We start from the raw sequence: 15617 nt of genomic DNA on the forward strand, positions 1-15617 counted from the left end.
TCATGTGTCCAATAAGAGGGTCTTCTGTGTCCAAACATTTGCAACAATCATAAATGTCTCATGTGTCCAAATATCTGCCAGATTTTGGAAAATACATGGGGCCCTGGATGGCAGAGCGGTTCAAAGTACATGTACTTACTTTTCAACCAATTACTGCAATGTCACCATTGACCACATGGGTTCAAGTCTTGGGCTTGGTCAATGTGGGTATGTGATCGGTGGTTCTTCGTCCACCATTTATAATGGCCACAATCAACAGTCTATCATGTGCTGAAAAATGGCTTTAAAACCCACACCAACAACAACTTGTAAAAAAACTTTGAACCTTCATGTTTAAGCTCTTCCATTACAGGGGATAAACATTTTTTTTCATTCCCTGCTTCCAGACATGAATCAAATTTATACCGGGTCTGATCCAATTAATAATGTATTTAGGTTTCATCTGCCCCTAGGTCCATTTGGAAATCCTGCCACCGTGCAACAGCATAAAGTTGAGAGACAGGAGGAACAGAAGTGTCGCAAATTGTGAATCTTGTATTCAACAACTTCTTGCTAATGTCGTATTTGCTAAATACTTTATCACTTCAGCAGTGTTTTTTCTTTTTCTTTTTTGAAATGCCACTAGATATTTGCCACCATAAAGCTGGGGCTAGTCAGCTTGTACGGAAAAATGTTCATGGGTCTGATCCCAAGGTAGCTGAGTACCAACATTCCATTGAAGTCACACAAAGCAGGTGCATTACGCAAAAGCTGATCTGTCTGGGTCTATTCTTATTGCAGATGCATCTGACCTTGTATATTAAGCACTATCAGAAAATGATCTGATAGCATATATGAATCTCCCACTGCACATATTATGTGTAGTACATTTTTTTATAATAGTAAATATATTTTCTCATTGGAGTCCACTGTTTACTTTCCCAAGGACCTGGGATTCTTGTGTGAAAGCATTACCACCCCACCCCCACCCGGCTATAAAAATAGCAGAGTACAAACAACTTTAGCACTTTTCTGCACCCGCTTGTACTTATGTTATGTTCCATTAAAGGCTTGCAAATAGCTAACCATGTACAAAAACCCTAAAATATTTACAAAAAAAGTCTGATTCATGGTTAGTAACCATAATTTACTGAGATGAATCAGAGAATGTTTTCATAACCTTTGGGCCACGGCCCTTAGAAAATACAGACAAATGATTAACTTCAGTTTTAAGTTCAAGTGACCTAGAAAAAGTATATCTCAAAGTACCTGGTATCTTCTATCAAAGATCATGAGCTATATGTTAAAAGATAAATTATGGGATTATGGGGTCATCAAGCTGATAGACTCATAGCATGCTATCAGATCATTTTCTGATAGTACATAATGTAACAGTTCACAGAACAGACAATACTAAAAAGCTCAAATACATGCATGGGCCTGTGCTGTCCTACAAAATAAGAACTATTCAAACTGAATTGTGGTGTCCCATGAAATGTGTGTGTGTGTGTGTGTGTCTGTGTCTGTGTGAGAGTGTGTGTGTGTGATTTGGATTCTTACCCTAGCTTTAACATTATTTCAGTTGTATCGCTATGATGTCTGCAGTGTGGCAGTTTATATTGATGTCCAGCAATGTAGCATCGTGTCACAGAGATGTAGCATCATGTCCCACCCAGTCACATTATTTTCCGTAAAGCCTTTGGCTTTACATGTATACATAGCATGTTACTCTGCCATTGGCAGGAACAGGCGATCCTCAAAAAAAAGGAAACTTTTTTATCAGTCAAATGATGTGTCACCTGAAGTATCCTACATAAACTGACACCTGAAGTATCCTATATAAAACAATCCACCCGCACAAGGTATCCCACAGTTATTCTGGCGTTGTAGCGGAGTGATAAATACAATAATAGGCGTGTATTTAGGTGGTGTTGTAGCCAGCTTAGGATGTAGTCCAAGCTATATGTGTTATTTGTCAAAGTTTCTTTTTGTTTATTTGTGATGGCTACTGAAGAGGACAAAGTTCTCTCAATTACTGACCTCGAAGCTGACTCAGAATTTTCGGGTTTCGGGCCTGAGGGTATTACAGCCTTTTGCAAAGTTGAGGCAAGTTCCTCAAAAGGAAGAGGAGTTATGAAGAAACAAAAACAGAAAAATAAAGAAAAAATTGAAGTCTGTTGTGACTAAAGTGCAGAAAGTGACAAAACACAAGCCTGTTATGGCAACTAAACAAGCAAAAAATGTCGGACAGTCGAGGATATTCAGTCTCAGAGATATAAACCTGTCAGAAAAAGATATTGAGTTTTTGAAGAAAAAATTGGGTCTAAATGAAATGCAGCCTGTTACGGCAGATGACAATGAAACTGATGCCCTTTTTGGTAAGCACTTACCTGAATTACATGTAGAAGTTGAAAATGAAGGAACATATAGCGATGTTGATGTTACCCCAGCAAAGGGTGATGAAAGTAGACCACTCAAGTAAATTTCTTTGAGTGGAAAAATAAATGGGGCATTGTTTGATACTTTGCAGCCTGATTACAGTTGTATTTCTACTACCAATGCTGATAATATGTGGCAGTTACCCAAACTGAAAACTCCCCAAAAAGGAGAGCCAGTACCTAAATCCTTAGCAGAGCTGATTAGTACTGCATGCACTTCTTTATGTGCAAACAGATGATATTGTACAGAAGTACAAAATCCCAGACTACTGTGATAAGTTGGGTCCCCCACCAACGTTCCCTCTAAGCTGCGCACGTGCGGCCGTGCAGTTGCTCAGGCATCCCTGCACAGCTGATTTGTTCTCCGCGCAGCAGATCAAAATTACCAATAATTCAATCCAACATTGATACTCAAGTCACCGTAATGCTTGCACAATGCAGCACGCATAGCGCGCACATCTACCATTCGCTTAGAGGGAATGTTGTCCCCCACTTGTCAATCAAGAAATCTGGAATGACCTTAAACGAGTTCACTCTTATGACAAAGCCTTTAGGGATATACAAAATCTTGTTGCTGCAGGAATTATGCCAATTGTCCAATTAGCAGAATTACTAAAGTCTCAGATTGCCACTAATGAAAAAGCAAAGATCCTTATTTCAGATGATATTACCCTTATGGGTGAGGTGCAATATCATGTCTCCCTAAGAAGGAGGTACATGTATATGATCTGACCACATCTGAAAAGGAAATATTCCAATCTTTGTAATATGCATATCCCCATAACATCCATGCTTTTTGTGGATGATGTGGCCAAGGAAGTTAAAAGATGTGACACAGGGTTTGCACTTACGAAAGAAAATTTTGTCCATATTCACAGAGGTTTCAATAGAGGCCATGGTGCTAGAGGCAGTGGACCCATACGAGGTCCAGATTTCAATCAGGACAAGATTTCAATCTCAACCTTATAGTGCTCAAAATATGTACAGGTATCAATACCAAAATTCCAATAGAGGAAGGAGACCTGCCTATACTAGTCCCACAAACAAGCCAACAAATTTAAATCTATAGAGATAAGTTCCATGGGAAAACGTAAACACTGTATATGGAATAATTTTACTTGTGATCCGTGAATTTTGCAAACAGTTTTGGGGTACAAAATAGAGTCTGATTCCATGCCTTTCCAGTCCCTTTTTCCAAAAGAAATTCCCTTTTCAAATGAGCAGAGAACCATTATATCCAATGAAATCACTGAACTTCTACACAAAAGAGCTATAGTTCCATCCACATGTGAGAGTAGTCAATTTCTTTCGAATATTTTTATTGTTCCCAAATCTAATGGAAAATTTTTGCCAGTGACTGACCTAAAACAGTTGAATAAAATTGTTCATTATGAACATTTTAAGCAAGAAACATTTCAAATTGTTTTAGATCTCATCCAGAAAAATGATTTCCTGACTTCTGTTGATCCAAAGGATGTTTATTTTAGTATTCCAATACATACAGATTATCAGAAGTTTCTAAAGTTTACTTGGAGCGGTCAACTTTTTCAGTTTGTGTGTTTACCTTTTGGGCTTTCATCTGCTCCAAGAGTTTTCACAAAGATTCTAAAACCCATTTATGCTTGGTTTAGGCATCAGTGCATTAAGTGTTCCTATTATATTGATGACTCATTCAATCTAGATGGTGATAGTCACTATCAATCTCAAAAAATCAGTGCTTATTCCATCTCAACGAATTACCTTTTATGGTTTTGTGTTACACTGTACAGTTTAAGGTTTTTCATATTGAGGAGAAAGTGGAAAAGATCCATGTTTTTGCCAAGAAGCTCATTGATAGAAAGTATGTTAGAGTACAAGAGTTGGCATCATTATTGGTATGCTTATTAATGCCTTTTATGCAATCCTGGAAGCCCCAATGCACTACAGGTATTTGGAACATGATAAAATAAAAGGCCATAGTAAAAACTAAAATTTTGATAGTACAGTACAGTTATTTCCACAAAGTATCCAGGAACTTAAAATGTGGTATCTAAATGTCGCAGACAGGAAAGGGAAATCTATCAGACAATACAAGATTGCTTTCACTATTCAAACTGATGCATAACTCTCAGTGTGGAGAGCTTATGCACTCAATTTAAACAGATCAATCTCTGGTAGATGGGAAAAGAGTGAGACCATTTTTTTTCATAAAATACCTAGAGTTGTTAGCAATTTATTATGCCTTACAAGCTTTTCATTCAGATAACAGAAATGTCCATATTGAGATTCAGTCTGATAACATATGTACTATCGTGTAAATTAATAATATGGGTGAAATGGCATCAATTTAATTGGATCAGCTAGCTAGATTTGGGAATGGTGCATGGAAAGGAAAATATTCATATCTGCAGTCCATATTGCTGGCAAACATAATATAAGAGGCAGATTATCTGTCAAGGAACTTTTCTGACTCCACTGAATGGATGCTACAGAAATAAATTTTTCAATGATTGTGTGCACAGACTTTTGTCCTAGACATAGATCTTTTTGCATCTAGATTAAACTGTCAGTTAAAGAAGTTCACCTTGTTGTTTCCAGAACCATGTGCTTTCAAAATTGATGCCTTTTCTTTCTCCTGGCATGATTTAACCCCATACATTTTTCCCCCTTTTAATCTTGTTGGGAAAATAATGAATAAAATTATTGCTGATAATGTTAGTAAAGCACTCTTAATTGTTCCACAATGGACATCACAAACCTGGTTACCTTTACCCTGGTCATGTTTATTTTCTCTTCCAATTAGACTTCCAAGGCACAAAAATATACTGACTCTTCCACACAATGGTCAAACTCATCCTCTAGGGAAGACGCTATCTTTAGTCACAGTGTCTGTATCTGGACATTGCTCCAAAACCAACGACTTTCAACAACAGCTGTGGACATTATTAACAATTCATGGAGACCAGGAATAACTAAACAATATAATTTGGCATGGAAAAAATGGAAATTTTGGTTTAAGATCAGGGAAATTAATCCCTGTTTTGTCTCTGAGGTAGCAGTTATTTCATACTTAGATTCTTTGGTAACTGAAGGTCAATACTATCAAGGCAATGTTACTTACTACTTCGAGGATGTTTGATAATTCATGGTGCCTCAACCCTATGTTGATTAATAGATACTTGAAAGGACTGTTTAACAAAAGTCCACCAAAACCAAGATATGTTGACTCCAAGAGCACAAACTCTAAAATCTTTGACTTTACAAAACATGACTCTTATGGCAGATAAAATAGTATTCAATTTTTTGGATTTGATGAAAACTTCAAGACATGGTAAGATTTTCCCGTTGGAACTACTACATTATAAGGATGAGAAGCTTTGTGTTATGCATACTTTGTTGCATTATCTTGACAGGACTAAAAAATCAGCGGAAATCTACTGAAGTTCTGATATCTTGTTGTTCCTATAGAGCTGTGACATCTGGTACTATTGTAAAGTGGTTAAAAATGGTTTTAGAACAATCAGGAATTGATATGTCTAAATTCAAAGCTCATTCTTACAGAACTGCTGAAGCATGAGCTGCTTTCAGACAAGGCAGTTCCTTGCACAATATACTGAAAACAGCAGACTGGACATCAGTAAAGACTTTACACAAATTTTACCTAAGGGATATTCAAACTAATACTAAGGGTTTTGCTGAAGCAGTTATTAATAGCATATAAATAGTAATTTTTGTTTGATTGTAATTTATAGGTTAACACTCATTTCATTTTTCCTACTGATATTTTTAACATATTTTGTTGTCAATTTTTTAAGATGCTATGTATACATGTGAAGCCAAAGGCTTTACGGAAAATAATGAACCCCTCATCCAAGCATTTGTGAAGGATGAGGGGCACTACTGGAATAAAGCCAGAGGCTGAGCATGTATACACCCACCCATTCTTCGTTGCAAGTTGAGGTTTTACTACAGTGGGGTTTTCCCTCCCTGTCTTATATAGACAACAAAACACTTTAAACTATGTGATACCTCATGCGGGTAGATTATATAGGATATTTCAGGTGACACATCATGTGACTGATAAAAATGTTTCCTTTTCTCTAAAGACCTCCTGTTCCTGCCAATGACAGTGTAACATGCCATGTATACATGTGAAGCCAAAGGCTTTACTCCAATAATGCCCCTCATCCTTCACAAATGCTTGGATGTGGTGTTCATTATCCTGACACCAAGCCAACCAGTCCTAACAATGACCTCTTAATGCTGAGCGCCAAGCGAAGCAGCTACTAGTACCATTTTTATAGATTTTTGGTATGACTCGGCTGGGGTTCGAACCCATAACCTCCAGCATCCGAGGCAGATGCTCTAAACACTTACGCCACCAGAGCCCCATGAAATAAGAACTTCTCATCACAGTGAAGTCTTGTGTCCCATAAAATAATAACTTTTGGTCAGACTGAACTCTGACCTAATAACAAAGTTAAAGATGTGGTTAAAATATCCATTTTTACATACCATATCTATTTGATAAAAAGTTAGACACAACTGTAAAAACGAACAGACACAGATCAGCTTCTGCATAATGCACTTGCAGATCTGATTCTATGCAGCTAGTTAGGATTAATCAATAGAAGAAGCATTACAGACCCTGATCAGACAGTACATTATGCAATGGCAGATCAGGTTTTATGATGTCTATAGTTGGACCCAACTTGCAAGTTATTATATATGGTACATATATGCAAGACACATGATAAAGTTGAGTGCTGTTGAATTATATACAACATCTATACATAAAACTTTCTGATTAAAAAACCAGTAACCATTTTATTTTTTGTTCCAACATGAATGGCCACCTCATTCATACCAAAGTAGTGTGCTGTATGGCATACCTTTTATGTGTACCCTTAACACTGCCAAAAGGATAGTCAAGTCAAGTAGGAGGCAATCAGTTCAAGTTGCTCTATTCCATACATGTATTCAGTTTACTGGTCCTTCAGGACCTATCCCCATATTCAGTTTCACTGTGACACACTCACAACGAATCCATTCTTAATGAGAAGCCCAACCCTAATTGTTATAAAAATGTAACTTTTACATGAGGCTTTTCCCCATATACAAATCCCAACCCCCATTGTTATAAAAATGTAACTTTTACATGAGGTTTTTCCCCACATACAAATCCCAACCCACATTGTTATAAAAATGTAACTTTTACATGAGGCTTTTCCCCACATACAAATCCCAACCCCCATTGTTATAAAAATGTAAATTTTACATGAGGTTTTTCCCCACATACAAATCCCAACCCCCACTGTTATAAAAATGTAACTTTTACATGAGGCTTTTCCCCACATACAAATCACACCCTACTCTTGCTTTTCATGAAATTTATAATGCTGGTCCACAGGGCCTGAATGCAGATAAGTACCATATATACTCTCTTAACCCAACTGCAAATATCAAGTTTTATGCTGTTTCTTGTACTGATTATTACTAACAAAATGTTTATTCTTAACAAACTGCAATGACCTAGCCTTTAAATGAGTATATACGATAATGTACTCTGCATGGTAGAGTTGCAGTCTGTAACCAGAATATTTGTACTTCAGTTCACAACCAAAGCAAGTTACTGATATTGAACAGTTCCCAAAAGATACAGGAATGAACCTATTCAGACTGCAAGTGAAGTTGATAAATTAGTATGTAACCTTTCTGGTAATATCTGACTGCTAGTCAGCCTGAAGACATTTATTTATTTGCAAGTCCAACTTATCAGTCCTGGGCCAAGGTGGACTGAAGACATTTATTTATTTGCAAGTCCAACTTATCAGTCCTGGGCCAAACAGCTTGGTAGTAAAATGTTTGATTGTTGTCCGGCAGTGAACATAACATCAATGATCAATACCATAGTGTACAAAGACCTGTAGTAGAAGTAGCGGCAGTAGCAGTAGCTTGTATTAGTCTAGACTGCAAGTTCCTTCTTGTCTGTTATTAACATTTCCACCATATTCTGATGCAAGTAAAGGATGTAAATCACAATTCTCACACTTGAAGAAAAAAGGAAGTCAACTGTTAATAACTTCCCGTTTCAGGCAAACGTATATCCTGCCACTATTTCCAGGTCCGTTACAGTACTTACTTCAACATGTGGCTAACTTCCACAATCCAACACAATATACATCTACCTACCATCCTGACATCATGCATTCACAGAAGTATATTGCTAATAATATAATATTCAGGATATTTGCGCAAATAAACTGCACTCAATTCAAGACAGTGTTCTCTTAAAAACACACAAATTCTCAAAATGTAATATTTAATGTCCAAAGCAACATTTGAACATTTTCTCTCATATATATATATATATATATATATATATACACACACACACACACACAATGAATAAAAATCATACTACACATAACTGATCTTTCATGTCACTAGCAGCCACCAATGGGAAAAAGCAAAACTGGCAAGTTCACGTTTTAAGACTTGTTTTTTTTTAACAAACACATGGACCAAATCATTATTATTACTGCAGGTAAAACCCACTATAGTGTGATTCATTATAATACAATTCCACTCATAACACGATGACAGCATGGCTCCCATTTTTTAATTTAATGTGACCTCTCTTTTTAACATCCTAAATACATGCTCTTGGAAAAGCTGATAATTCATATCCCAAGCAAATTTTTAATCCCAGTACCGCATTTAATGTTGCCTTAACTTACGAAATTTTCTAAAACATATTGCAGTGTTATATTTGTTAACGAAAATAAAGAAAAGCTATAAAGTTCAGACAAATTCAAATAGTTTTTAATACAGTCAGCACTGTTTAATGTTTGGTGGAAATAACATGTAGCTAGTCTGATATTGTCAGAGAATTTGTTAATGCGATCCCACTTATATTATGATGTTATTCTTTGGACCACAAGCATCAAGTTATAACAGGTTTTACCTGTATTATTAGTATTATATTATCAAGATGTTTATATGCACTGTAAAACAAAATCAGAAACATGTACGTGCTGTTTTCTCAAAATTTATGTTCCACACAAGATAACTGTATCGTGTTCATTTCACTCAACCATATACACAGACTTAAAATCTATATCAATCAAAGGGTATTCACTATTTAAAAGCAATATCTGGATTAGTCAGTTGCTCCACTGGCTGTGATCAAAAGACAGTCAACTTAAGTGACAAGCTTGTGGTGAATAGGAAATCAAAAGAAGCCCAATATAGCCATTCTTTGTGACCCACGAATCAAAACTTCACCTGCCTTTACAGACATGTTTTGAATAATGAATAAACCCTGACTCTAATATAAGAGTGTAACTTTTATCTGGCTGTGTCAACAGTCTACTGTCAAATGCTAATGTTTCTTGAAAAGAGGCTGTGAAAAGCATTTCAGACTTTAATTGCTCTTAAATATTACTTATTTTATATATATTCATGTGGAACTGTGATAATAAAGATAGTTTTCACATAAAACATGTGTTTGTTAATTATCATTTCCAAAAACAGGACATTCCGGACAGAAAAAGAATCGGAAAATATCATCTACATAAAAAAGATTACAATATCTCTTTATTGTCATTGCAAGTAAACAGAAAATATGGTGTTTGGTACAAATTTGTGTATTCTGATTTATAATCTTGCTGGTTGAAAAATTCTGTAAAAATTTTAATTTTTATCAGCCCACTGTTATATGTGATGCATCTGTCCAGTCAGTTATGTGATGATCAATTACTTGCCCTGTCATAATATTTTCTGTAAATTAAATAGCAAGATGTTCATTGTGGAGTGTTTATATATATATAATATTTTACAAATTTATGAATTTAGAGAAAAACCATCCGTGTCTGTCCACATTCACTGTTATGTGAGTAAAATGTTGAGTTCTATTTTTACCAAAACCCTAAACAGTTGAATACGACATTCAGTTTGTACATGGCACACTTGCTCTCCTGTTATGAAAAACCATCATGGAACCATCAGAGGTTGTTTAAAGTTTGAAAGGAAGCTTGCTAAGATGTCCGTAACAATGTTACATGATGGTTATGTGAATTGATATGTTATGTGATATGTAACAAAATTAGAGAATTCTTTAAATGTGTAGCAAATATACTTAACATAAGTTACAGGGGCTGCCTTAACAGGCAAAGTGGGAGACTAAGTTGCCAGAAAATTTAAAAAATTTGGAATTTTTAACATAGCTTAAACAATTTTTTAGACAAATCACTACGATGTCTGCAATGTGGCAGTTTATAGTGATGTCTAACACTGGGGCATCATGCCGCAGACATGTAGCATGATGTCCCACCCAGTCATATTATCCTGACACCAGGCCGACCAGTCCTAACACTAACCTCTTAATGATGAGTACCAAATTAATATTATTTTGAACAGAATATTCTGGTGACAATTGCCTCTTTTCAAATAGTAAGCATTGTAGTATTTTATTTTCGCCAATCGGTCAAATTTGGTATGCTTTTTGCTTCAATATTGGTGATGGAAACCACAGGTGCTCAGAAAAGCCAGACAGCATTGTATTTAGTTACTGTTTGTGAAATCTGCCCTGAAATTTGCTTGGAAGTAGAGTGTCTATTCAGTGAGAAGCGTGTATGGAATGAGTCACTTACTGGTCCAAAAACCTATTTTCTATTTGAAAAGTAAGGAAAAAATCCACTTGCCTGTGACAGCATATTCAATCTATTTATATGTTCAACAAAACATTTTTAAAAATTGATAGCAAAAGAGTAAATCCATATCTGCAATGCAGACAGGCCAATGATGCAACTGCCCATAGTGCCAATGAAGCAACTATACGCTGTATATGTGTATATATATAGGTCCAGCCTCCGTAATGAACATTAAATGATGAATGCCTAATTTATTATTTCTGAGAGTAAACATTACAAAATTTGCAAAAGAATGTGCAAATAAAAAGAGGATATGTAAGGAACACAAAACCACAGAAGTAAAGATGGAAACGGTTACCCAGTTACTCGGTTTCCCACCCATTAATAATAACCAGTTAATAAACTGAACAACCAGGTGCTCATTTTAAAAAAAGTCTTCCAAGTTCAGATCACGACTCAGATTACACATTTTGCCATTTTTGTTAGTAATAAATTATGCTTATACTTCTCTTGGGGGTTAGGAAGTATGTGTCAACCTACAACAAGGCAGGTTCATATTTAATACAATTTCCCTTTGATTGGGTACCTGCATAACTGATCCTTAGGACTGAAGGGTACTTGGTAGAAATTTCCGAAAATTTTGACATCTCTACAAATAAATGTTTTGTTCCCCAGACTTGTTTGCTACAGTGTAGGAACAGACATCTTGGCCTGAAGGCCTTGACATTTATATTCCATATCAAACTAGTTCCTTCCACCACTCAGAATATACCACATATGCACTATGCAGTTCTCTCTCTCTCACTTTATATATATATAAAAACATTACAACTGTCTTAGGTATTTTTCTTCCAAAAATCTTCTTAGTCTGAAGAAGGAACCAAACTGAAAATAAAAGACAGCCAACATATAGGGCACTGGACCTCGAACTCTAATATTGGGAATGATATTATGTTCAAAAAAAGGAAGCCAACACACAGGGCACTGGACCCTGAACTCTAATGTTGGGAATGATATTATGTTCAAAAAAAGGAAGCCAACATATAGGGCACTGGACCCTGAACTCTAATATTGGGAATGATATTATGTTCAAAAAAAGGAAGCCAACACACAGGGCACTGGACCCTGAACTCTAATGTTGGGAATGATATTATGTTCAAAAAAAGGAAGCCAACATATAGGGCACTGGACCCTGAACTCTAATATTGGGAATGATATTATGTTCAAAAAAAGGAAGCCAACACACAGGGCACTGGACCCTGAACTCTAATGTTGGGAATGATATTATGTTCAAAAAAAGGAAGCCAACACACAGGGCACTGGACCCTGAACTCTAATATTGGGAATGATATTATGTTCAAAAAAAGGAAGCCAACACACAGGGCACTGGACCCTGAACTCTAATGTTGGGAATGATATTATGTTCAAAAAAAGGAAGCCAACACACAGGGCACTGGACCCTGAACTCTAATATTGGGAATGATATTATGTTCAAAAAAAGGAAGCCAACACACAGGGCACTGGACCCTGAACTCTAATGTTGGGAATGATATTATGTTCAAAAAAAGGAAGCCAACACACAGGGCACTGGACCCTGAACTCTAATGTTGGGAATGATATTATGTTCCAAAAAAGGAAGCCAACATATAGGGCACTGGACCCTGAATTCTCATATTAGGAATTCTAAAAATGAAGAGAAAATGTTTAGTTTATCTGAATGCTTGTCTGATTGTTAAAGGAGATGTACATAACTTGCAAGTTCTGAACAATTACTCTACTACTGTAATTCAGCCAAGTGGAGATGACATCTTTCAAGAGAAATGAGAATCCAAGAACTTTTGCATTGCAAGAGCACTGAGAAACACTGCCTGTCTGAATATTCCATAAAGTGTAATCAACAATAGAGCATGTCATGGATTTACTGTAGACAGATAATTCCTCACCCTCAAAACAAGAAGAATTTAAAAAGACAGCCCACCTAGAGTCTCCATCTTTAACAGGAAAAATAATGTAGTAAATAATCTCAACATCTACAATCCAGTCATTACATGTATGTTATCTTCCAATCTAAAATTATCATGGTGAAGCTGTGTCATTTTTTTCTCCCAAATCTTAAAACCAACACTACAGGGCAATGTTTCATGTCATATCAGAGTGTTAAAGGACACATTATATGCCATTATCATTTTTGGGATGGGCTACAGTGTGATAGGGTCATCTGCTGAGTGTCAAAGGGAAAACATCTTTTACTTTGGTGTTTACTGTTTGTCTCTGTTTTGTACTTTTGCCTTTAACAAAGACTTGATGACTGTTGAAAGCAGGGTACTTAAAAAACTAACTGTTTTCATTTTTTTTACAATTATCTAAGTCAGTCACTGATAAATAATCCCTTGCTGGATCCAGTGCATTGGAAAGGACTGTTATTCGCAATAAGATTTGTCCTCCATCCACATATATACATATGTTCCCAATATATAGGAATATACCTGAATAGTAGGAATATACCTGAATAGTGTAACTGACCATTGGTCAGCAGTGTCTCTGAGGCCAAGTTAGCATTCAACAAGCTTTTTATTATTACCAGTACTTGATTATCTACAACACAGAAACAACATCACTTTAGCCTGCAGCAATCAACATGCCTTCATATGTGAATCCCCATCTACAAACATTTATCTTTCTTCAACTTCCTTTCTTAGTGAACTGGTACTGACCAATGGGATACAAAATACAAAGACTCCTGTAGATACATAATAGACATCATTATTAGTACATGTTGTGTGTGTGTGTGTGTGTGTAATTTGGATTTTTTAACGTAGCTTTAACACTTTTCATTCATATTGCTATGTCTGCAGTGTGGCAGTTTACAGTGATGCCTACCACTGGGGCATCATGCGCAGACATGTTACATGATGTCCCACCCAGTCACATTATCCTGACACCAGGCCAACCAGTCCTAACACTAATCTCTTAATTCTGAGCACCAAGCGAGGCAGCTGTTAGTACCATTTTTAGAAGTCTTTGGTATGACTCTGCCAGGGATCAAACCCATGACCTCCCGCATCTGAGGCAGATGCTCTAACGACTAGGCCACCGGATTGGTTGTCAGTACACATTGAAGTTTATGACAATTACAGCACACCCTCATTACAGGGCCCTTCATTATAACTCATTTCATTTTATGACGTAATTATGGTTATGGATCCCATTTTATTATGTGGAAGTAAAATTATATGTATATAGTGTACTTCATTATATTGTAGGTCCAATATATACACAAAACTACATACATGTTTTGCTCTGAGTTGACAGAAAGAATGGGTTTCATACTGCATAGGGATAAGTCGAGGCCCTCAGGGAAAGACCTATTCATAAGCCATATTAAACAAGTTCTATCCCCGACTCGTAACAAAACACAGTTTTGTATTTATTACATACCTCCTCCTTCACTTTCTTAAAATATTTTTACCTTTAATGTGTGACTGCAATTCAAAACGAATTGGGATTTATACATGTTTGATTCACCATGTCTAAAAATAACTAAGCGCAGATGTCAAAGAAGAAACAGTAGTTTGAATCTGGGTGTGATATGGAAATACGGATTGAACAGTTGTAGTGAAAACCAGATCCAGAATGTCTCATTTAATGGATATATAATAAAAATAGCACCCTCCATGGTTTGCAAAGCATTATAACAATTGATTTATGTCCAGAATCCAGTTCTTGTTAGGCTATAATTTACTGAATAATATACTTTTTCTGCAACAATCTGACTTGCCAAGTGCAGTTTTAAATTTTGAAAAGCCTTAAAACAAATAAAACTAAACCTTTGTAAATGTAGGATGCCATAGTTTGTGCATGCAAAAATAAAATAGATAAAAAACGCTCATTCAAAACTTTATGTGATAAAAAAATGCTGAAACAAATACATTTAACGCCAACATCCAAGATGGAGTGATGGTATTCACACGTAAGTTCTCTTTATTCTTCTTAATCAGGCTTTGAAAAGGAAAAAAATGCATTTCTGGTAGTGGTGTGGGGGAGAAAAAAAACAGGGTAAGAAGGCTGGAACTAATTTTTTAATCTTGTTGCTTTTTCATCCAGTTTATGTTAGTTAATGACTGTTTCCAATCTAAAGTTATTGGTTCAAACATGAGAAACTGGACACAGCTGGAACCATTTTTCTTTTGTCATATGAGATAAACTGTTATAGGATCAGAACCATTTGAAAAAGGCAGTCTGGTTTACCAGATCCACATCTTTTTTTCCTTTGGCCTAATTGTGCTATACAACTGCAGTAATTTCAGTTAGAACCAGTCACAAATGATCAATACCTGACTTAAAAATGGAAGACATAAATAATAAGATCATGTTTCAATCTAGCCAACTCTGGGCTTGATACATACAAGTACATGTAAACAAAACGATAACTGTAATTGAAGAAAAAATATTGATTCAGTACACTAAGTCTATCAAACAAATTTACACAAAGAACGTACCAAATTATGAGAAACTTCTTTCTTTTGAAGTCACAGTTTATTTGAAAGACTGCTGATTTTTCTTTCTT

At 36.0% G+C, this 15617-nt stretch overlaps 1 pseudogene; it reads left to right on the forward strand.

The window, feature by feature from the left end:
• The first annotated feature begins 2405 nt into the window (after nt 1-2405).
• Nucleotides 2406-3386, forward strand: LOC149773828 (uncharacterized; annotated as a pseudogene).
• The last annotated feature ends 12231 nt before the right edge of the window (nt 3387-15617 follow it).

Source organism: Sinohyriopsis cumingii, unplaced genomic scaffold (assembly GCF_028554795.1).
Source record: "Sinohyriopsis cumingii isolate HCF-2022 unplaced genomic scaffold, ASM2855479v2 utg000552l, whole genome shotgun sequence".
In the NCBI taxonomy this organism is placed as follows: Eukaryota; Metazoa; Mollusca; class Bivalvia; order Unionida; family Unionidae; genus Sinohyriopsis; species Sinohyriopsis cumingii.